Below are 10,804 nucleotides of genomic sequence, written 5' to 3'. Positions count from 1 at the left end.
ATGAGAGGGAAGATTAAATTCAATCCACAATTGTCGCATATCCATTTTTAATTCTGTGATAGAATATGATCGACAAATCGTATATCTTAGAGTAACTCACTTTTTCACTTTGTGACTGTTCAAAAGAGTCATCGTTGAATGGAAACTTTAACAAAATTAAACATCCATTTCACCTTCCAGTTTTTCTCCCATTAATCTTTCTCAATAATCTATGTATATATTTAATTAATCAGTTTTATATGTAATTATTTTATGTTCTTATTTTTACCAGCATTAAATAAGATTAATAAGTATAGACAATTCAAATTAAGAAAAATGAAAGATATTATAATATATTGTTAAAAAAAATAATATACGAATTTAGTGGGATGAAGAGTAATCTATATATGCAGATTATTAGACTCAGTAATTAGCATAGAGTGATTCATCCCAAGTAGTGGCATGCTTTCCTATTTTTTGAAGAACCCTAATGACCTTCTCCGTTGTCACATTCCCTGTCACACTCACCTTATTATATTGCGTATCTACATCGTATGATTCTATATCTGCAATCACAAACAAACAATCGTTATCAAATTTTGAGTTATTTAAAACACAAAATTAAATAATAAATTCCTGCTACTTTAACATAACATTCGAACAATGAATTAATTTTTTAAGAATTGAGTAAATCTTTTTGCCAAAAAACTTTCTATTTCTTTCCACTTTACTTTTTTTCTCATATTTTATTCTCCATTATACTTTATGTTCTCTCAAAGTAACATTTAAACATAAATTCTTAAAATTCTATGCAAAAAAAATGTATCAAGTGATATAAGACCATGGAGGGAGTAACTTTTATGCTTGTCACAAAGATAAAAGTGTTTCATAAATTAGCCATGAATGTGGGAGCTTCAATTTTTTTTTAAATATAAATATCTTACTATATTTTTATGCGGCAAAAAATATATTGTATATAAATGCGTATATAGGTTTGTGTTAAAATGACAACACATCTTAAAGTGACACCATACCACAATTCATTGCCAATCATTTGTACACGTGGACGAATAATCAGCTGCCATGTGGCAATCATAAAAATCGCTCAAGGGCAAATTTTCTCGGACTGCAATATCCAATACGCTAGACTGCAATCAGCCTAGCGTATTGGATATTGCAGTCGGGCAAAAATTGGATTGCAGTCTAGCGTATTGAATATTGCAGTCTAGCGTTTATAATATTACAGGCTACGTGATGTCACAGTATCACTTTAAAAAGTGTTTATCATTATTAACGCCCCTACGTATATATATTTAACTAAGTTTGTAGAGTCCGTATAAAATTTTATGTCAAATTTCCTGTTACCACCAATATTATTTCAGTACCATAAAAAATTTGTTAGTGTGTATAAATAGATGGAGGACCTTCAATTTTCTTGATGGCTTTCAAGATCTTCTTGATACATTCCTCACAGTGCAATCCTACCTTCAACTCCACCACCTAAAATTTAATCAATCACAATTTAGTAACAGAAAATTAAATACACATATACAGTTTTAATTACTTTTTGAAGAATTTAATTCAAAAGATTTAAAAAATTGCATATTTAATTCTTTTAACTCCATTTAATTCAATCGGAAACATAGAAATTCAAGAATTTCCGACTACGAGTTACAATTCCCCCATCATTTTCACGACTATTACACAAACTCTGAAGCAAATCTCAATATAATATCATAGCAATTGAGCAAGTTTTTGAGTAAAGAAATCAAGAGGAAACCAATTAATTTCTAAACTACAAACGACAACATGATAGCAATATATATAAATAAATAAAGTAGCCAATTTTGGAAAAATTTAAAACTATTTTGCCATCGTAATATTTTTGGACTAAAAATATCACCTTTCTAATTTTGAAAACCAATTAAAGTGTTACGTTTACTCTACACATACCAACTGTAACCATAATTAAAGAAGAAAATTGGAATATAGATTAATTCGAAGCACTTACATTAGCCTTTGATTGTTCCTCAATCTGTTAACAATTTGAAAAGTGGGAGGAACGAGCTCAAAAATATAATTTTGTGGTATGTGTATATAGTTGAATATGAATGAATTGATTGATTTTGGTGGCATATAAAGTGAGAAATTGGGGGTGGAGGATACGATTCTTTTCTTTTGCTTTGCGAAAAGCTTCTTTGCTTTCGTTGAAACGCGGCGTATTTTCGGTGGCAAATCTAGTGGCTATGTCTGGTGCTAAATGGAGAAGTTAGAAAATAGGACTTTTGATATGCACCACTGTTTTCAATCAATCATGCAATTTCATAACATTTAATATAATATTTTTCAAAGTTCAATAGCAAGTGTGTGTATAGGGGATTTGGGCAAAATGCGGGCATTCGCGATAGGTGGTCAAAACCTATCTAGGTTCTGAAATTTTATTTCTCTTCTATAAAGCATTGCATTGAGCTGACCGTGTTACCTAATGTGAGCGTTGCCCGCAATCAGTCTACTAAGCAAAAGATTTAGACCATCCACTACGCTGTTTCTATACCGTCCCTTAACTACTATTTTACCACTATTTGAGGGCCCCACTGTCCTTTTTTCCTCCATCCCTTAACTAAGGGACGGAACCTGAAACGCTCCGTCCCTTAACCGTCCCTTAATTACTATTAATTCAATTTCATTTTTTATTTTTTTTTACAACCCAATTAAATTTAAACAAACACAATTCATTAAAATTAAAACAACATTACAACTTAAACTTAAAAAAAAAAAGAAAAAAAGACATAATTAAAATTCTAAAAAAATAAAAATGACATAATTTAATCTTCTCCGCCAAAGTTTTCCCAAATGTGCTCAATTAGATCCTCTTGAAGTTGGGTGTGGGCGCTAGAGTAGCGTGTCCTTGCCCGAATAGCCAACCGTTCTTGTATAGACGGATGCGCTCCACTTCGCGGCGGACTACTTGCGGTTGAGCTTCCGGGGGATTCGGGGTCGAACCAATTTCCCGCATCGGGTCCTTCGTCTCGGACAATCATGTTGTGGAAGATTATGCACGTATACATGATGTCGACCATACTCTCCATGAACCACGAACGAGCCGGAGCTTTGATGATGTTGAAGCGCGCTTGGAGAACCCCGAACGCCCTCTCCACATCCTTGCGCGCAGCCTCCTGCTTCTGCGCAAAAAGAGTCTGCTTTGGGTTCGCAGGCCTGCTGCACGTCTTCACGAAGGTCGGCCACTTCGGGTAGATGCCGTCGGCGAGATAGTACCCCATTTTATACAGCCGGTTGTTGGCGACGAAGTTGATGGCCGGCGCTTTACCATCCAAAACTTCGGTAAAGAGATCAGACTGGTGGAGCACGTTTTCGTCGTTATTCTAGCCAGGGACCCCGAAGTACGCGTGCCAGATCCAAAGCCGGTAGTTGGCAACGGCCTCGAGTACAACGGTTGGGTGGGTGCCTTTGTGGCCGCTCGTGTAGGACCCCCTCCAAGCCACCGGGCAATTCTTCCATTGCCAGTGCATCCAATCGACACTGCCAAGCATCCCGGGGAATCCGTGCACTTGTTCGTGCAGGTTGAGGAGGAACTGACAATCGTCCGTGCTTGGCCTCCGGAGAAATTCGTCACTGAAGGCTGCCCGGACGCCTCTGCAGAAGTTGAGCAAGCACATGCGCCCAGTGGTGTCTCCGATGTGGAGGTATTCGTCGAATATGTCAGCCGTTTGTCCAGTCGCAAGCTGACGGATGGCTGCAGTACATTTCTGCAGCGTCGTGTGGCTGGGACGGCCGACCGCGTCGAACCCTTCTCGGAAGAACTCTTCCCGGGCCGCCAAAGTATTCGCTGTGTGGAGAAATAGCGGTTTACTCATGCGGAAACGGCGACGGAAGTAGGTATCTCCCCAAATCGGGTTATCGCAGAAGTAGTCGCGTACTAACCGTGCGGCGGCTTCCTCCCGGTTCCAATTGATGTACTTCCGGGAGCGTCGTGGGGGTGGCGCGGCTTCCTCCGCCTCTCGTCGTCGATCTTATTCAAGTGAAAGTTCCATTAATTGACGCATTTGCTCAAAAGGATCCATTTGTTTGAGTTGATTTAAGATGGAAATTGGAGTGATAGAGAGGATTTGAGAGGAATAGATGTGTGTTTGTGTGTGAAATGAGTATGAAATATGATTATTTATAGAGTAAATAAATAAAAAAATTTAAAAAAAGAAAATAAAAAATTAACGGTAACATTACCGTTTGAAAAATAAATTTTTTTTATTAAAATTTGAATTTTTTTTTAAAAAAAATGAATTATTGCGTCATCCGTGACGACGCCCACTCGCGGGCCAGCGAGTGGGCGTCAAGCATGCATCGGGGGCGCACCACGTCGCCCGGGCGCGTGACGGGCCGGCGCGTCCCTTGTCTCGTGGATACGGGCTACGGGACTGGCTGGGGATGGGACGAACGTTGCAACGCGTCCCGTGGCGGAACCGTCCCTCCGGTACGGAACGCGAGCCGCGCGCGGGACGCGTAGTGGATGCTCTTAGACTTGTGTTTCTTATACATTTAAATGTTAGAGAAATATCTTATATATGAAGAGGTAAACATATTATAATAAAATTACTTATTTTCGCTTTGGCTTAAATATGGATTGTAGAGTGTATTAATTCGTGCGAACTGCCCAAAATTTGCTTTGCAGTATATCAACCGTAACGTCACGGTGAAACAAAAAATTAATGAGTACATACAAAGTAAACAAAATACAAAAACACATCAAAACAAAATACAGAAGCAAACAAAATTAGTAAATACCCATGCTATCCGCAAATAGGAAACCTGTTTTTTCATTTTGGTCCGTTCGCAAACAGGAGTCTCGGTTCATAATTACCATAAATGGTAAAAAAAAGCCCCACATTCCACTAATTCATTCTACTCAAATATCATTTAAAACTAATATATACAAGTGTGACTCAAATTCCAGTAACAATTCTTTCCACCCACTTTTCTTAACATAATTTTAAAACCTGTGTTGGAAAGAAATGAGACTCCTATTATTGGACGGAGAAAATAGTCTAAATTAAAACCCCAAACAAATTCAATTTTCGATACTTAAGCAAATTCTAAATTCAATAGTAAATTATGAAAGAACTCTCTCTTTCCGCGAATAGGAGTCCCGTTTATTCATTTTGGTCCGCCAACGAATAGGAGTTCTAGTTCATAATTACCATAAACGGTAAAAAGGCTCCACACTCCACCGACTCATTCCACTCACATATGATTTAAAACAAATACTTCCTCCGTCCACCATTAAATGTTTCATTTTTCCTTTTTCGTCCGTCCGCCAATAAATGTCTCATTTTTCCTTTTTCGTCCGTCCGCCAATAAATGTCTCGTTTCACTTTTACTATATTTAGTAAGTGGGTCTTACATTCCACTAACTCATTCCACTCACATTTTATTATAAAATTAATATATAAAAGTTGACCCCACATTCCACTAACTTTTCTACCCACTTTACTATATACAATTAAACAATTTCTTAAAATCCGTGCCGGTCAATATGGGACATTTAAAATCTTGCCAAAAATAAATGGGATTCCTATTTGCGAATGGAGGGAGTATATCTCAATTCAATACCAATTTCTAAATCCAATAGCTCATGTGAAATTCAATTCCAATTTTGAGCCACAATAAATTTCGCTTCAAATTTTAATACAGTCCAATTTTAATCTAATCAGATTCGACTTCAGTTTTCAATTCAATTGCAAAGAATAGTTCGATGGAGTGTATACCTCTTAAAATTTGGGTTCTTAATTTCAGATCTACAACCATCATACCTACCGATCACTTCTATTAGTCCTAAAAAAGATGACCCTTTCCTTGGACGATACGAGATTTTATGCAACTTTATTTTGTGTGGTAAGTGGAGAAAATAAAGTAAAGAACAAAATATTTCCATTAACAATGAGTTATCTTGATTGAAACAAACCAAAATAAAAATGAGTCATTTTCGACGGCATGGATGGAGTATTGATTAGTCGACAATAGAGACACAGAGACTAAAAATGTGTGAAGCTAAGAGCATCTCCAATGGCGGACGTCCGGTCGGACATCCGCGATGGGCGACCGGGACGTCCGCCATTGTGGCGTGGAAGGTAGGATACGGACGTCCCGTAAGGACGTCGGATGTCCTCGGACGTGCGGGCGACGGGCGGGCGGACGTCCGCCATTGTGGTGTGGGTCGGACGTCCGGTATTAAATTTTTTATTTTTTATTTTTAAAAACTCTATATATACGGCTCGTTGCCCGTCATTTCATTCACACCACTTATGTTAACAAGTTTCTCTCTTCTTTTACTACAAATTTCATTTCTACTTAACGGAGAACGACAAAACCTCCCCCGGCACGAGCGAGTCGCTGACTCCGACGTTTCCCACCGAACTGGAGGGAAACCTAGCGAAAATGCGACAATGGTTCCGGCAATGTCGGGGATGGGTGGAATGGGTAGGATGGGTGGTATGGGTGGGATGGGTGGTATGATGTCCCCTTACTTCGGTATGTACAATTGGATGGGTGGGATGGGTGGTATGATGCCCAGGGCAGCGGTGATGGGGGGCATGACCCCAAATATGATGGGGATGGGGATGGGGATGGGGATGGGGATGGGGGCATGACCCCAAATATGATGGGGATGGGTGGGATGATGCCTGGGATGATGCAGACCATGCCTGGTGGAGGGGGTGGCAGGGGCCCTGAACCACTAGCGGACGATGTCTATCGCCCGGTTATCGATATGCTGTCTACTGATACCCCCTCCAGTTTTGTTCCGAAGACTCAGTTCACCGGCGTGGAAACTTTATCTTTTGAGGAGTTGGGGCTATCTCCAATCAGGGAGACTCCCGATGATGTGGGGACAGCGGTAAGGGGCAAGGGCCGTGGCAGTGGCAGGGGCAAGGGCAAGGGGAAAGCCACGGGCTCTTCCTCGCGAACGGTGGCTGAGGAGGAGGAAGATGAGGAGACGAGAAAGCGGACGGTCTGGAGCGTGTGGGAAAACGTCGCGCTTTCGAAGGCTTGGGTTTCAATAGTCGAGGATCCCTAGGTGGGTGCTAACCAGCATATTGACAGACTGTGGCATCGCGTCGCTGAAGCCTACCTCACACACAAACCGGCTGGGGCGAAGAGTCGCGTTCCCGAACAATGCCGGAAACAGTGGGAGCGGTTGAGGCCTAAGCTTAGTCGATTTGCCGGCCTCTACCAAAACAATCTCCGCCAGGCAACCAGCGGTATGTCCGAGGAGGATGTGAAGAACAGTGCCCTGGCGCAGTACCCCGACAGATCTTTGAAGTTCAAAGATTCTGACCTGCGGGAGTCCTATCTCGTGGTGAAGGATTCCCAAAAGTTTTGTGGGGGTGTCGAATCGGGCTGGCAGAAGCGGACGAAGATCAACGCTTCCGGTGAATACAGCAGCAGTGCTGGTTCGCACGAGCTCCCAGAAGCCGAGGAAGTGTCCCCGTTACCTCAATCAGACTCCCGCCGGCGTCATCGCCCGATTGGGCAAAAGGCTGCGCAGCGGAAGGCTAGGGGAAGCAACAGCAGGTCGTTCGAGGTTCAATCGGAGGCCCCTGCTCCCCCAGAAGAGTACGACAGTCTCGCCCGCTCGTAGATCCGGACCATGCATAGGTGGCATAGCACGACAGATCCTGTGTACAAAAGGATGTTGAAGGATGTCATCGATGGATGTCGGCGCGATTTGGGCATGCCTCCCATTGGAGATGATGGCGCCGAGATTAGCGGCGGGGACGACGGGGGCGGCAGGGCGACGGCGAGGGCGGCACGGACGACGAGGAGTGAGCCGAGTCAAAAATTTTATTATGTAATTTTTTCTTTTTTATTATGTAATTTTTTTTCTTTTTTTTTTATGTAATTTTTTTTAATGAAGCATTTGCAATTTTCCCGTATTCCGTGTCAAAATTATAATTCCGTTACGTATATTTGTGAATTTGTGATTTTTTTAATTGCAGGAAGTCCTAGTGGGAAGGGCGATGGGAAGGGCGGATTGTGAAGAGGATGTCCTAGTGACGTGGCAGTGGGATGGGAAGTCCTAGTGGATGTCCGAGTGGGATATCCGCCCACTAGAGATGCTCTAAGTGTATGTTGCTATGTTGTTGCAAAAAGAGACCTTTTGAACTTAAATTGGGTTTGGTCTTAGTTGTAAACTTGCATTTGAGTTCCGTATTTCTTGGGCTTTACACAAAACGAAACAACGACATTGATGTTATGAAGATCCCAACAGACTTGGCAGAGGTGATCATGTTCGTTTTTCGGCGGAGTGTGGGAAACTGGGATTTGGCAGACCCCCGTGTACTGCTGGACTCGACGTCGCCCGCTCCAACGCAATGCCGATATCTCCCCATTGGCACCCACAAATAAAAATCTTGGTCTGCCACTAATTAATAACTATTTTTTCTTTAAGTTTAAAATAATATTCATCTCTTTTAATTTCAACAAAAAAATGAGTTATAAGACCATCACCAACCATACACCAAATTTCATTTTTTTTGTGTAATCCATCCGTCCCACCCTAAGTGACACATTTTCCTCTATGGAATGTTCCACTCTAAATGACACATTTATAAATATAGAAACATCACTCTCTCTACTTTTTTCCTCTCTCATACTTTATTTTCTCTACTTTACTCACAAAACAATACTACATAAAATCTCATGCCGAATTAGAAATGCTCCACCTAGAATGGGTCGGAGGGAATATAAAACTTCTCTAATTTTACTGCAAACTGAAATCCATTTGCGTTTTTTATGGCATAATATCAAATATGCGTTAGTGCAAAAAATTTGTGAGTCGTACTAAAAACTGGTGTAAAATTTGAGATTGGTATAAAGGGTTAATGTAAAATTATTTTTTGGTGTGATATACCCAAAAATGGATTTGAACTTATATAAATAATTAGAGATGTACTAATAGGAGAGCACTATGGTTACATCATAGTTAAAATTAGGACTGTCAATTTTTGACACGACATGATAACACGACACGAATCGGCCTGAAATTAATGGGTTTGGGTCAGAGCTTATTGGGTTCGTGTCCTTATCGGGTCGACCCTTTAAGGACACGAAAATTTCGTGTCGTGTTCGTGTCGGGTTCGTGTTATCCGTTAACAATACGTGTTCGTGTCGTGTTCGTGTTATCCGTTAACAATACGTGTTCGTGTCGTGTTCGTGTCGGGTTCGTGTTATCCGTTAAGAAATAATATTTTAATATTATTAATTCTTATTATTTTCATTTTTCAATATTTATGAAATTGACTCTCATAGTCTCATATGGTCATATCTCATTTAAATCATTTAAATATTTAATCACTTTCCAATATGTGTTGTTATCGTGTCGTGTTGACCCGAAGTGGTTTGTGTCGTTAATGGGTTCGTGTCGTGTTCGTGTATGAGGGTAGCGGGTCGTGTTCGTGTTTGAGGTTTTCTTAACAGGTCGTGTTCGTGTTTGTTGTTATCGTGTTCGTGTCGTTATCGTGTCGACACAATAACGACCCGACACGCACGATTTGCCACCCCTAGTTAAAATGACAACGTAGACAAGCAATCTGCGATACATAGGAAATCAACTTGGTATATGGTTCGAAGCAATCGTCGATACGAAATCAGTACTATGATGACAACATAATTAAAATGACAATTTAGGCAAACAATACGTGATACATAAGCAAACAATCTGTAATACATAAACAAGCAACTCGCATATAGTTCCAAGCAATCTGCGATACGAAATCAGATATTATCAAGCAATCAACAATATATAGGTAAACAAGCCTGCCACGTGACTGGCTAAAGTTGAATCTTCTCTTAAATCTAAACATCCTCATTGGTGATCGATTGTCATTTTATTACTCTATAACCCTATACTAATATGTACTCCTTTCGTCCGTCATTATGAGTCTCTTTTCTTAGCGGTATGAGTTTTAAGAAATGTTAAGAAAAGTGGGTAGAAAAAAGTTAATGGAGTATGAGTCACTTATACATATTAGTTTCAAATTAAATGTGAGTGGAATGAGTTAGTGGAATGTGGACCCTATTACCATTTATGATAAAAGTGAATCGGGATTCCTATTCGCGGACGGACTAGAATAGAAAACGGGACTCCTATTCGCAGATGGAGGGAGTAATACTTAAATGTGAATACTGTATTTAATTAGCAACCTTAAATGACAAATTGGAGTAAAAATTACAATGAAATGTGAATACTGTATTTAATTAGCAACCTTAAATTACAACATGGAGTAGAAATTAGAGCACCCACAACCGTGCTCTTGCCAGCGAGCAAGGTTATGGGTCCGACCCCACTTTTTCTGCCTGCTCTTCGACAAGAGCACAACACCCACAGTTGTGTTCTTCCGCAAGGACGAGCACAATTCAATTTAAAATTCAATTAAATAAAAACATTTTCATAATATTAAAATTCATTAAATAACCGAAACAATATTAAAATTTTAAATAAAATAAAAAAGACATAATTAAAATCCTAAAAATTAAAAATTACATAATTAAAATCCTAAAAATTAAAAATTACATAATTCAATTCTTAAAATTAAAAAAAACACTACTCGTTGCCGAATTCGCCCACATGTGTTTGATTAAGTCTTCTTGTAGCTCAATGTGGGTTCGGGTATCGCGCATTGTGTGCCTTGTTTCGAGCCTCTCCCCCACCGTCGTATGCCGACCTCGACGTGGGGGAGACCTCGCGGTTGAGCTTCCAGCTTCATCCTCGTCATAGAAGCTAGCCGACCTCGGTCCTTCGTCGGCTATAATC

General features: G+C 40.2%; 1 long non-coding RNA gene across 1 annotated transcript; it reads right to left on the bottom strand.

Moving 5' to 3' along the window:
• Positions 1–306: 306 nt before the first annotated feature.
• On the bottom strand, positions 307–2,258 carry LOC121743922. Its single transcript, XR_006038344.1, has 3 exons — positions 1,991–2,258; positions 1,404–1,479; positions 307–545 (listed from the first exon to the last, which is right to left on the bottom strand). It is a non-coding gene; the product is annotated as an uncharacterized LOC121743922 (long non-coding RNA).
• Positions 2,259–10,804: the final 8,546 nt, after the last annotated feature.

The sequence above is a fragment of the Salvia splendens genome, chromosome 8 (assembly GCF_004379255.2).
Source record: "Salvia splendens isolate huo1 chromosome 8, SspV2, whole genome shotgun sequence".
Lineage (NCBI taxonomy): Eukaryota > Viridiplantae > Streptophyta > Magnoliopsida > Lamiales > Lamiaceae > Salvia > Salvia splendens.
Note: the sequence above shows the minus strand (reverse complement) of the source record. Positions and strands in the feature narration are given on the sequence as shown.